The following is a 13,135-nucleotide window of genomic DNA, read 5'->3' on the forward strand; positions in this document are numbered from 1 at the left end:
TCCCATTACACGGCCCTTTAATTCTCAACCAGCTATCTTCAGTCAACTCCCTAATGAAGTCATAAAATGCCCCCTGAAAAATCAGTGGCCAACTATAGAGATGACATTTGCACTTGGCTGAGTCCACAATCATGTAAATGATGTAGCAAAATCGCTACCTTTCGCTACTGTTACTCTTTACTGCTGTAGGTGTAAGTGCTTTAATAACGCGTCAAATACGTAAAACATTGATTCAAAACATAAGCAGTATAACCGCCAGGGATCATGGACAGAAGTATCACAAAAGGCCCTGAAAAACATAAACAACTCAAGTTTAATTAGTAAGCCCTCCAAACCTCTGTGGGACTAGCATCCACGGGAAAAAAAAGGTTAAGCCCGTTTTGCATTCTATAATGAGGCACCAAACCAGTCCAAATGGATATTTACAGGGACATTTGTTATTCGTTTTCCTATATTTGCATCAGAGAGGCTAGGTAGGGGTGTGTGGTTCAACAATCATATCAGGGAGATTCTCTTTCCTTGTTACACAGGCAGGTAAACACTAGCTCCAGCTGCTGCTAAAGATCCACTGCCCTTGTGAGGAAAGGCTACAAAGGAGTGCAGAAAGTCTCCTTTGGCATCATTCCTCTTGCTAATGTTACCCATCTGGTTAACTAAGGAATGTCTGGTCACAAGTTACATAGTACTAGAAGAACATCCAGCATTGTTCAGATTAAGTATTGTGATAGTAACTGATAGTAACTGATTCACTGTTCTAATGTAAAGTTGCAATGTGAAATGTGTATTGCACACCTGCCTTATTTGGCCCGGACCTGCTGACTTTGCATTTTGATCTGAATCAAAATTGCAGGTGTGAGACCTCCCCTGGACCATGGTTCATACTAAACAGCCAATAGGTGGTCTCAGTCCAGATCTAACCCAACCATGGCTTGGTTTGATCCCACTGTAAAATCATTATTTTGTAAGGTTAGGACTTCCAGACCTAAAACAGGACGTCATGAGGTTGCTGTGACATGCAAGAGTAGTTAAATCAAAAGTTTATGCAATATTTCTTTTTTCAACCAATTTGGCAGTTCATATTCAACATTCCAGTCAAATCAAACATATTGTTCAAATAGCTATGTATAGTGTACATCTAAATAGGTTTAAAACTCAGAACACACAGATATTCTCTGCTATGCTATGATTTTCCATCCGCCCTCTGACAAATGGTTACAACTTTTGTGTATTCCCTCCACCATTTCAGGCCTCGGCGGTGTACGTGGTGGTGGCCCTGTCTCAGTCGCTGTCCGCCTTCTGTCTGCACCCATCACCAGCTGGGCTGTACACTCACCACCCTGGCGCGGAGCTCCATGACCAGCTTGCAGTCTATAGTGATTGCTTTGGCATTTGATACATTTTCTTTGCATTCCACGAGCAAATTTGTCAAGAAAATGCACTCATGATCTATTACAAATAGTATCACTGCAGCTTGTGAGTGTGTTTTAGCCTATTTATTCCTCAGAACTGAATACACACATGCATACAGTACATACAGGCTGCAGAGAAACCCCCTCCTGCAGATCATCGCATAAGTTTATCATCCTTGCAACTTAAATTTAGCAGAAGATGCAAGATGCCACTTATCCAGAACCACAAAAAGCTATATGTTGTTAACTCATTAGGTCATTTTAAAGATCAGCTCAACGTGTCATAAGAAAAAAAGAATAAAGCGGGAGCCAAATTTACCAGCATAGAGAAATGTCACTCTGAACAGCACTTCAACCACCCCGTGTGGAGTTGGGCTGTGCAGTTACCAGGGCAAAGAGTGTTACCTTTGAGCAGTGCAGCTCTGTGACATCTGTTGAGTATATTCCAACTTCTATGCAGGTCCAAAAACTGCCAGATAGAATTTTATGGCAGAGGTCTGGCAGTGGGCGACCTGGGGTGAAGCAATTGAGAGAAGAACCTGCTCCACCTGACTTAACATGACAATACAACAGCAGCCACACATGAAGGAACATGAGGGAAAAGGCAGGATCAATGGAACACAACAGGTGACACAGCAGTGACAGAACAAAAGACTGGACTGAAATACAAACTACTACTAACGAGGAGATGAAGCATAGGTGGAGTGAGACAGAAGAACACAGGTGAGGGACAGGAGAGAGTGGTCGCTTCTTTATTCACACACTTGTGTTTGCTTCGACCATCTGGCTGAAGGAGTGAAAACGCCTTCTTGTGATTTGCTTTTATACATGCACACATTCTAAACCTACACACACGTTTGTAGTTCAGACATCACCAGTCCTGACAAAATTATCTTCTGTGGCTTCAAGCCAAGAATAAGACAGGTATTGTTGGTGGATTGTGTTTTCACTATTTACTGAGAGTTATTCATCCCGACTCTGCAGCCTGTCACTAAACACATCAGGACCCAGAAAACATATGTTTTGTCTGCTCTGTGGCCTGAGGTAGGCCTCATCTGAGCCTGGAATCAGCAACCTGAAGAACTGAGGCCAGCTGATTCACTGAATCTGCTGTACAGCTGTTACATCATCTGGCTGCACTGTGGCTCCCTAGAATCACCGAGTCAACTTGGACGGTATATAAGTACACATGCATATACAGTTGTGGTCAAAAGTTAAGACACATTTCTAAAGAACATGTATATCATGGCAGTCTTGAGTTCTAGTGATTTCTCCAGCTCTCATGTTTCTGAGATTGAATGAGTTCAACATAAACTACTTTGTCACAAAAACATTTATGAAGTATGGTTCAGTAATTAATTTATTATATATTATAGGTCTTTTAAAAATATGAACAAATCTGCTGGCTCAAAAGTATACATCGAGTAGCTGTAATATTTGTTTGAATGTCTACCGGCAACTTTCACCTGGATTAGCTGCTTTTGATAGCTATACACAAGCCTCTGGCAGTCCTCTGGCTGAACCTTTAACCACTCTTCTTGACAGAATCGGTGAAGTTCACCTAAATTTGTTTGCCTTCAGGCACATACTTGTTTCTGCAGCACAGTCCACATGTTCTCGAGGTGGTTCAAGTCAGGACTTAGGAAGGCCATTCTAAAACCTCAACTCTTGCCTGATTTAGCCACTTCTTTACCACTTCTGATGTGTGTTTGGGATTATTTTCCTGTTGGAACACCCAACTGCACCCAAGATCCAATCTTCTGGATGATGATTTTAGGTTTTCCTAAATAATTTGGAGATAATCCTCCTTCTTTATTGTTCCATTTACTTTCTTTGGAGCACCAGATCCACTGGGAGCAATACAACCCCATGGAATAACACCACCACCACCATGCTTGATGGTTGGTATGATGTTCTTGGGGTTAAAGGCCTCACCTTCTCTCCTCCAAACAAATTGCTGCTCATTGAGGACAGACAGCTCAATCTTTGTTTCATCTGACTACAGAGTTTTCCTCCATAAGGTTTTTTCCTTTGTCTTTATCAACAGCAAACTCCAGTCAAGCTTTAAGGTGCTGTGTCTGAATAAGGTCTTCTTTCTTGCACAGTGGACTCTCAACTCATGTTGATGTAAAACATCTCAAGTGAATTACACAAACACATCTAAGGAATGTCAAAAGCCCCTCCTGTCCCCAAAAAAGGTCAAAAACGGTAAAAACAACCAAACAGAAATTTCCCTTGAACAGTTAGTTTACTTTGATAGAGTTGGGAAAATAAAAAAAAAGTCATGGACGAAAGTATTGGCGCCCCTGCAACTTTTCCAGATAATGCACCATTTCCCTCAGAAAAGGGTTGCAATTACAAATGTGTTGGTATACATGTGTATTTCCTTTAAGTGCATTGGGATGACACAAAAAAGCAGAAGAAAAAAAGCTAAATTTGACATCATTTTACACAAAACTCAAAAACTGGGTCAGACAAAATCCTCACCCTCAACTTAATATTTGGTTGCTTACCCTTTGGAGAAAATAACTGAAAGCAATTGCTTCCTAGAACCATTGACAAGTTTCCTACACCTCTCAACTGGAAGTTTGGACCACTCTTTTTTTGCAAACCAGGTCTCTCAGATTTGAAGGGTGCTTTCTCACAACAGCAATTTTGAGATCTTTCCATACGTGTTCTATGGGATTTAGATCCAGACTCATTGCTGGCCACTTCAGAACTCTCCAGTGCTTTGTCTCCAACTATTTCTGGGTGCTTTGTGTGGTATGTTTTGGTCATTGTCCTGCTGGAACACCCATGACCTCTGATGCAGATCCAGCTTTCTGACACTTGGCCCTACATTACGGACCAAAATCTTTTGATAGTTTCCAGATTTCATGATTCCTTGTGCACAATCAATGCATCCAGTGCCAGAGGCAGCAAGACAACCTGAAAACATCTTTGAACCTCCACCATATTTGACTGTAGGTACTGTGTTCTTTTCTTTGTAGGCCTCATTCCGTTTTCTGGAAACAGTAGAATGATGTGCTTTGCTAAAAAGCTCAACCTTCTGGCTTTCCAGCCTGGCTTTTTTACGCCTCTGTGTCAGAAGTGGGGTTCTCCTCGGTCTCCTGCCATAGCGCTTCATCTCAGTCTGCAGGACAGCCTGAATTTGTGTGGAAGTTGACTGAGATTGTTTAACCACCATTTGAACTATTCTGCGTTGCATTCTTTCATTAATTTTTCTCTTCCGTCTACATCCAGGGAGATTTGCCACAGTTCCATGGGTTATAAAATTCTTGATTATATTGTGCACAGCTGACAAAGGAACTTTAAGATCTCTGGAGATTGACTTGCAACCTTGAGATTGTTTTTCCACAATTTTGCTTCTTAAGTCCTCAGACAGTTCTCAGCTCTTCTTTCTCTTTTCCATGCTCGGTGTGGCACACACAGGCACACAACACAAAGGTTGAGTCAAATTTTATCCGCTCTAACTGGCTTCAGTTTCGATTTATATATTGCCATAAACTGTTACTCGCCACAGGTGAGTTTAAATGGAGATCACATGCTTGAAATTAAATTATTTTAATGGGGTGCTAATGATTTTGTCTGGTCGATTTTTGGAGTTTTGTGTAAAATTATGTAAAAATTGGCTTTCTTCTTCTGCTTTTTTGTGTTGTCCCAATGCACTTAAATCAACATGTGTATACCAAAACATTTGTAATTGCAACACTTTTCTGGGAGAAATGGCGCATTTTCTGGAAAAGTTCCAGGGATGCCAATACTTTCTTTCATGACCGTAAATAAAAAAGAGCTTGAAATGATGCAGGGAATTTTATTTGATTTCAACATGCAAATGTTTTCAGATAACAAGAGGACCACTGAGTTTTACTGCTAAGAACATAAAACCATAGAGCTCTAACTGATATGTCCACAGTTAGACATTCAACCAAAGACTGAAAGGCATGGTTTAAATAATACGATTGTTTTAGACCTGAGAACAAGTGCCCTGTTAAATCTTTTCCTCCTTTCAGTAATTTTTTCATATTCTCCCACTGTGTTCTTCACCGTCTTCCTCTTCTATCAATGTTTCTATCTCTATTCTCATCCCCCTCTGTATCCATCACACTCAGGGGCCTCAGTGCAAGCCCTACATTGTACGGTGCAGAAGATCTCACACACAATATCTGTATGAAACAGACACACACACACCCACACACACACTGTGCCTAGCCGACTGTCTTGTGCATTATATCCTTCCTAGCTTATGTCACGGAGCTTTTTCTCTCCTAATCCATGGTGAATGGAAGAGGAGGAGCTGTGGGGAGAATCAGCAGAACTCACAGCCAGCCTCAGCAGCACTTTGTGATGGAGAAATGAATAGTCTGATATCCCCTTTTTGACAAAGTATAAGAAATGAAATTATTCAAAATATTTGACAAAGGACATCCGTCTCAATATACTGTATGCTGCCATGGCTCAGGAGGTAGAGCCAGCCGTCCATTGATCACAGGGTTGGTTGTTCAATATTTCAACCCATCCTGTCCACGTGGAAGTGTCCTTGTGCAAGACGCTATACTCCAATTTGCTACTGATGGTCTGACAAGCATCAGTGTGTGTGTGTGTGTGTGTGTGAGCGTGTGTGTGGATGGATAAGTGAGAAACAAATTGTAAAACTCTTCAGAATAAAGCTCTCTACAAATGCAGCCATTTAGTGTCCATACAACTTGCAGTGCCCATTCAAGACATGCAATTTGACTGAACTGTAATGCGAGAGCTTTATATATCCAGTCTTAACCTTGTGAAGTCTTAACATTCTGCATCAAGACTACACTGAATCACTGGGCACCAAGTGTCAAGTATTGACAAGCTGTCTATGCAAAGAAAGTCTGAGTTTTGAGTTCATTTCTTAGCAAACTTATTTTTTTTCGGCAGAAAAATGAACCGAGGACAACTGTACCCTGGCGATGTACAACTCTCCCGTGAGTATAAATAAGTCAGTGTGTTTCAACTTGTCTGATGTTCGGGTCATTTAGGCAAATTTCATGTTGACCTTGTCAATTACTGAACATGATGGATGGATGACAAACTGTTGCTCAGCATACTGAATGGTAAAGTTACATTTTAAGGTCCCACTCCAGCCAGTAACTGTTCCTGCTTAGTGGCTGATCTTTCCCAGACAGCAGATGGAGCGTGGTTAATATTCAGTCTCTGTTCTAGCAAGACCAACATCATTAGCATGGCATGTGTATTAGCATGGAGACAGGTAGCATTAATGTTGGCAATGATAGTGGTCAGACTCTTTCTTTTTTGTTCTTTATTGTTATTTCTTGTTCGGTGTAAAGGAGCTGCAGAGTTTATTCGTGGTCAAACTGTAACCTGTACTGTACATTTAGTGCCGTTAGACAACTTCTCTGCTAAACTTTCCTTCTGATCTGAGCACAGCCTCTGTCTCTCTTTGGCTGTGTCCGAAATCACCCACTCAGTTCTTACTCCCGAGTCACTACATAGGAAGTCCAACATAGTGAACTATATAGGGAGCTCATCAGCAGAAAGAAAAACATTTTCGGACACTACTCAGGCGTCGTTTATTACATCATTGCTGCTGCGCAGTTGAAACATGAAATCGCGGAGATCAGCTCCCTCTCCACAACCTCCATGTGTTTTTCCACAGCACAATGCATGATGGTAGATATTGCTTGGTTAGTGACCATACGTTGTACACTACTTTTTGCGCGATCCGTTGTGGGATACTTTAGGTCCAGTAATTCTTGCTCAGCAACACACACACTACACACTGCCCTCTTGTCAAATGAAAATCTAATATCTCATCTCATCTCATCTCATCTCATCTCATCTCATCTCATCTCAATACTTAATTGTTCCAACTCAGCAACAACTTACTTTTTTTTTTTTTTTTTTACATTTGAGCAAAAGATTACATTATCTGTCAAAGAATATTTGTGGAACAGTGTGAATCATCAGCTGTTAAGAAATTAAAAATATTAATTATCGTAAAAATATCAACAAACACTTGGATGGGGCTTTGAAAAACACCCAGCACCCTACTGTGTGATCAGTGGGACAAGGAATTTGTACACCATGAGAGTACTTCAAGCTTGAAATACTGCCTATAGTGATTATTTTTCAAAAAAGCAACAAGCAACAAATCTAGCAACTTTTTTCTGAAGTCATTGAAGACTTTTGGAAACTCTGATGTGAAAGCACGTATTGTTCTTGTTCTTATCAGCGAGCAGCAGGTGCTGCTGTGGACCCCTCCCACATCCCAAAGCCCTCACAGGTGGCCCACTCCTCGCATGTAGCCGCCGCTGGCTGGTCCAAGGAACATTTAACATATTCTTTGTCTGAAATAAATCACTGCACTAATGCCTTTATTTGTAGTTCTAAATATATTAAGGGTGTTTTTTTTTTACTTACCTTGTGTCACTCCCATGATGTTATTCCTCTCTCCTACAAGTACAATTACAATTACAATTAAATGCACATGGTCAGTTATGCAAATTAAGCAATGGCATCATTTAACAACTTCCAGCAACATTTAGGACAGCCAGCTTTCCTTACTGAGGAGTTGGCAACAGTGAATCTATGTGCATTGCTATGTGCAACTAATTATGATTGATTATTTACAAAGCATGTCATATATCCCTCATTCTCATATAATGTTGTTATACCAAGACATATAAAACAATTTCTTTTGTAGGCTACACATCTATAGCTAGCAGTTCTGTTTGGTCCATACTTATTTCCACTTTTACTTGAGTCAATATAAATAATTGAGAGCACTGAGAAGATATTTATGGAATAACTGAATAATATATAGAGCAGGTAATCATTATCCACACGAAGGCTGATCAGTGTGGAAAATGCCAGAGTAATCAATATATTTCACACATGGTGTTATTGAGGGTCTTTATCGAGCCACGGGAGAGAACTCTCCAGTGTTGAGTACACATATTGTAATATTTCTCGCAATAAGCTGCTACAGTAAGAACGGCTTCTGGTATTGAAATTAGACAGTTTAACTTGAAGATAAGATTTTTCATGGATGGTCCCATTGAGGTCAGAATATTGCTCCAGGCCCTCATGGTTCCTGATGTCAGGGTTTGCTGACATGTTCTCATTGACCTTGACAGTAAATCTGCGAAGTCAGTGCGATAATGTCTTGCTATGCCACACAGAGCTGGGTGTCAAAACAGTCACAACTCGTGCAAAGTTGCGAACAGCTGAAGCAGTGTTTTCTGCATCTCAGGGCAACATATTGAGATAACAATGGCTGTTTTCTCATTAACACAAATTCATTTATTTTGGTATCTCAAGAAAACAAGCTTTATTGTCTGGAGGTAAAAAGATATAGGCCGTGTCTCAATTCAGGGTCTGCATCCTTCGGAGGCTGCTTTTGAAGGCCAATTACGTCACAACGCCGCACGAAGGCTGTCCCAATTAGAAGTCTCGTCCAAATGCAGCCGTCAAATGCGGCCTCCTTTTCCATTTTTGTGGATGAAGCACATGTGGCCACACATATGCCAAGGTTCTTTGCTCACCCAAAAAAGAAGAAAGAAAGAGAGAAAATGTGACATCGCGAGGCGTCGATCGTCACTTTCACAGGCCTGGGCAGCAGAGATCGTGTCGTAAGGGTAAAACATCTTGTGACGCAATTAGAAAATGCTCCAAAGGCTAGACAGTCCCATTTAACAACAGTTAGCACAGTTAACAAGGTCTCTCCGAAGGACTTGCATTCAAAGACCACAAAGGCCGGGTCCTCTGAAGGATGCGGACCCTGAATTGTGACATGTCACATAATTTCTTTTCAGGGTAGTTTCTTTTTACGATGTCAACAAGAGTTCATATCCTACTGGATAGTAACACATCTGCATTGAGTTGATCGCTAAAGCATTTTTGGTTGCTTATGCTGTATTACATCTGTCACAGATTTACGTACATGACATAACAAACACTCTAGCCAGGTACTCATAACAAGTGTCTCACTCTAATAAGTCTGTGTTGGAACAAACCCCACGTGATATACCCCTATTCCTACACTAACCATGGTGTAAATACCCTCATATCAAATCAATAGATAAAACACTGAAACAGCAAAAGTTCATAAGAAATTTATATGGTCTTCTTTGAAACTTCCAAACATATCCCACAGAGCAGTGCGTGTTTATAATGGTCCACTTTTATGAATCTTATGAGGTCGTTTCTCAGGATAAGGTAAGTTATCTTGGGAGAATAGTATTGTGATGAAGACATGAATGTAATTTTTTCTCTCATGATCTTGAGATAATTATCCATTTCACACGTGTCCTTAATGACTCTGTAAGGACACTCCCACAACCTGCAACTCCCCTCCAGTTAGAACCGAAGAAGCCTTTTCTCTTTTCATGGGACGTGAAATGTCTTCAAGAACTGCCTACGATACTGCACTTAGAATTACCATAACCTGGATGACTGTGAACCTTCATCAGCAATGTAAGTTAAGCACTGTGTCTTCAGTTATGGTACTTCATTGTGTCTTCTACAGCGACATACCTATTTTTGATTTTATTTTTTTTTTTTACAGTGATGTGTTTAATGGGGTTTAGTCTGTTAACTGTCTTTTTTTTTGTTCTGTTTGGCAGTTGACAAACTTCAGAAAACCATGGTTCTTGAAACAACTTTGTTCATTTTACATGACTATTTGGATGAGACTTTATATTCTTTTGCAGTGTATTTCATCATGGGCTGGAATGTGTGCTGGAAAGAGCACTGACATAAATCCATCAAAACATAACTGCCAGCTAGCATGTGTGTAAGTGTGTTCCACCAGATTTACGTCGGCTGTCTGCTCTGTGATTGGCCTAGGGACATCTCAGGACATCCCCCGAGGCTTCCAAGCTCTTTATCTTGTCAGAAGGTCAATCAGCAAAATAAGGCACTCAAGATTTACCCCTCTACTCCCCACCGGCCGGGCGGGAAGGGACCAGCAGGGACTAGATGTGCCTGCCTGTGTGCAGTATTTCTCTCTCTGCTCCAATCCCTCCTTCTCTCTCTCCTCAGGTGATGGATATGTGGAGATCAGTCATTCCTTATGGCCCAGAGAGGGGTGGCATCCATCACTCTCTTCCTGTGCCTCCTCCCCTCCCCGCTTCTTCTCTCTGGAACCATCCAGCCAAAGTATCATAAGCTGTCTGTCAAACTGACAGGCCCATCCACTATATCACAGGGAAGCTGTGTGGCCCATAGGACTCTATTACATCTAATCTGCTCCCATCGACACAGGCCAGTCACCTGTGTGTGTGTCTCTGTGTGTGTGTTTTAAACCTAAGCACAACCAATTCCTTATTTATCTGTCATTCATCAAGCAGTAAATTAATCTTTCCTATGTGTGATGTGTGATTTTGTGGTATCAGTTTTGCAAGTGAGTGATTTAGCAACAAAAACAGCCTGTTTTCGCTCACTATGTCAAACACAGCTGCCTGATCAGTGTTCTGAGCCGTTAAGTTTGACACTGTAGTTACCCCGAAGTTTTACTGCTGGTGGCGTAGTATAAAGGCTGAGAAAAGTCCAAATAAGGGGGTGGTTGAATGAGTCATACACTGGTCTCTCTGTATGAAGAGCAGGGTTTTTGTGTCCTGTTTGTGACCACGAAGAGAGTGGTTTCTTTTTAAGCCATCTTACCTAAGTAAGTTACCATACGTGAAAGATTTATATTACTTGTGTTTTGTGACCTGAGTTGCAATACTTCAGTAGCTTTAGTTACATTAGTAACGAATGATTGCTGCATCTTTTCTTTGTCTTATTTCACTTCCTGCCCTGCACAATGAGTCCACATCATATAGTCTTACGTGGTCGATGTTCAAATTTGATTATAATATCACTGAAAATGAACATGCAACTATTTTTTTTTTTTTCTTTTCTGAGGCCTAAACCCACTGTAGTTATTTATTTACACTAACTTTATGCATTCAAAGTGAAAGACTTTAAAAACTCTTATAAACTACGTATTGGTGGATTTAAAATCTCACTGGCTACATGATAGATCAATCATCTGGAGTGGTAAGTGGAACACTTTTCATCATTACTCATTTGCTGTTGTAGGATATAGGGCAGGCTTAAAAGCTCATATCAGTCAAAAGGCTGTACAGGGATAAGTCCTTCTATCTGTGAAATTGGTCCCTTTACAGATAAAATCACACACACAAAAAAATGTTTTTGCCATTTTGTTACCATTTGATAATGAAAAAAATGCTACTGAAATGAATCTAGTAGACATTTGGAATAAGATAAGACAGTTTTTGTTGGAGTTTTATACACGACTTAAATACCCAGACATTTAATTGGTAGGACTTACATTATTCGGTACATTGATTGTTAGCTTGTTTTCTTTGTTTGTTGTACCTTACAGTTATCTTGAAGTAGTTTGCATGAATAGATTCATGAGAATCTAAGTAGACATTAGCCTATTTGCATGTGTTTGTATAAGTGAACAAGTACATATAATCAATCTTCCCTTCTCTCTGTGCCAGTTTGTCTTGTTCCCCATGACATCCCAAATCCCAGGGTTTCTCTTGTGTGACTTTTATTGAAGTTTGTGTGAGTTGCCAACCACTTTTGCCATTTTGACCATTCCTTAGTCTGCTGATTACTGTACGTTTGCCTTGCTATTTGTGTATGAGTCTTCTTGCTTGCACTCAAGGAATTCCTACACCTCCCTGCTTGCTCTTGCTTCTGCTTGCATTTACCACATTTGGAGGTTGAATAAGATAGTTTATGGCAAAATATTACTTTGGTTCTATTGGCTTCATTAGGGAAAAATGGCAAGGTTGTATAAAACTGGTAGGAGAGTTATACAGAAATAACTCAGCTGGAGCTGAAACTTTGTTGTCAAATTAATAAAAGTATAAACTAGTGGGCAAAACAAAAAACGTACACAAGGAACAAGTGCATTAAGACTGAAAGTGTGTAAGAGAATAAAGGCGACAAGAGGAGTTAGAAGCTAAGAAGCTAAGACAGTAAGGAGAAATAAGAGGGTAGAGGATACAGGGCATTTTATCTGGTCGATCAACCAATCAGAACTCCTTTCTGTCCTTTCATTGTTTTGTTTTGTTATTAATGGTAGTTTTATGGCTGCTTAGTGTGGAATGTACCTATGATGACCTGGAAGTGGACTCCAATCCTGCTGAGATGTGTTATTCTCTACTGTTATTCTTTTTTTTCTTCACTCTTTTTCTCTTCACTTCATATCTAGCAGCAACTTCCAGATATTTAGAAACCACTTTGACAATAATTAATTGTACACAAAGTATGCTGCTTCCTTATCTCATTTTTTTTTTTTTTTACGCAATTTTCAGAAGATCCTTCATAAAACTGCTGTGCTGGAAACCAAGGTCCATTGGATGGAAGTAAATATGGAAGTGAATGGACTATGTTGGAATTACACCAATCTTCCGTGGAGTCAGAACAGCAGACGACACAGCAGCCTGCTAACACATGGCTAATTAGCCCCAACAATGATATGGGGAAACAGGAGGACTATGCACCGGGTAATAAATTCAAGAATATCATTCCTTGCTGGAACACTCTTGGCGCAAAGCCTAAAATCAAATTGTTTCCCTTGGATATGGGAGATCAAGTAACAGGCAGGGTCCAGCACCCTGAGATTTGTGATACAACTGGTTGGTCTGCACTGTCGACTGAAAGGAGTACCTCCTTAACCCAGGTACCACGGAGGAAACAGCCGAGTT

Source organism: Acanthopagrus latus, chromosome 18, assembly GCF_904848185.1.
Source record: "Acanthopagrus latus isolate v.2019 chromosome 18, fAcaLat1.1, whole genome shotgun sequence".
Taxonomy (NCBI): domain Eukaryota; kingdom Metazoa; phylum Chordata; class Actinopteri; order Spariformes; family Sparidae; genus Acanthopagrus; species Acanthopagrus latus.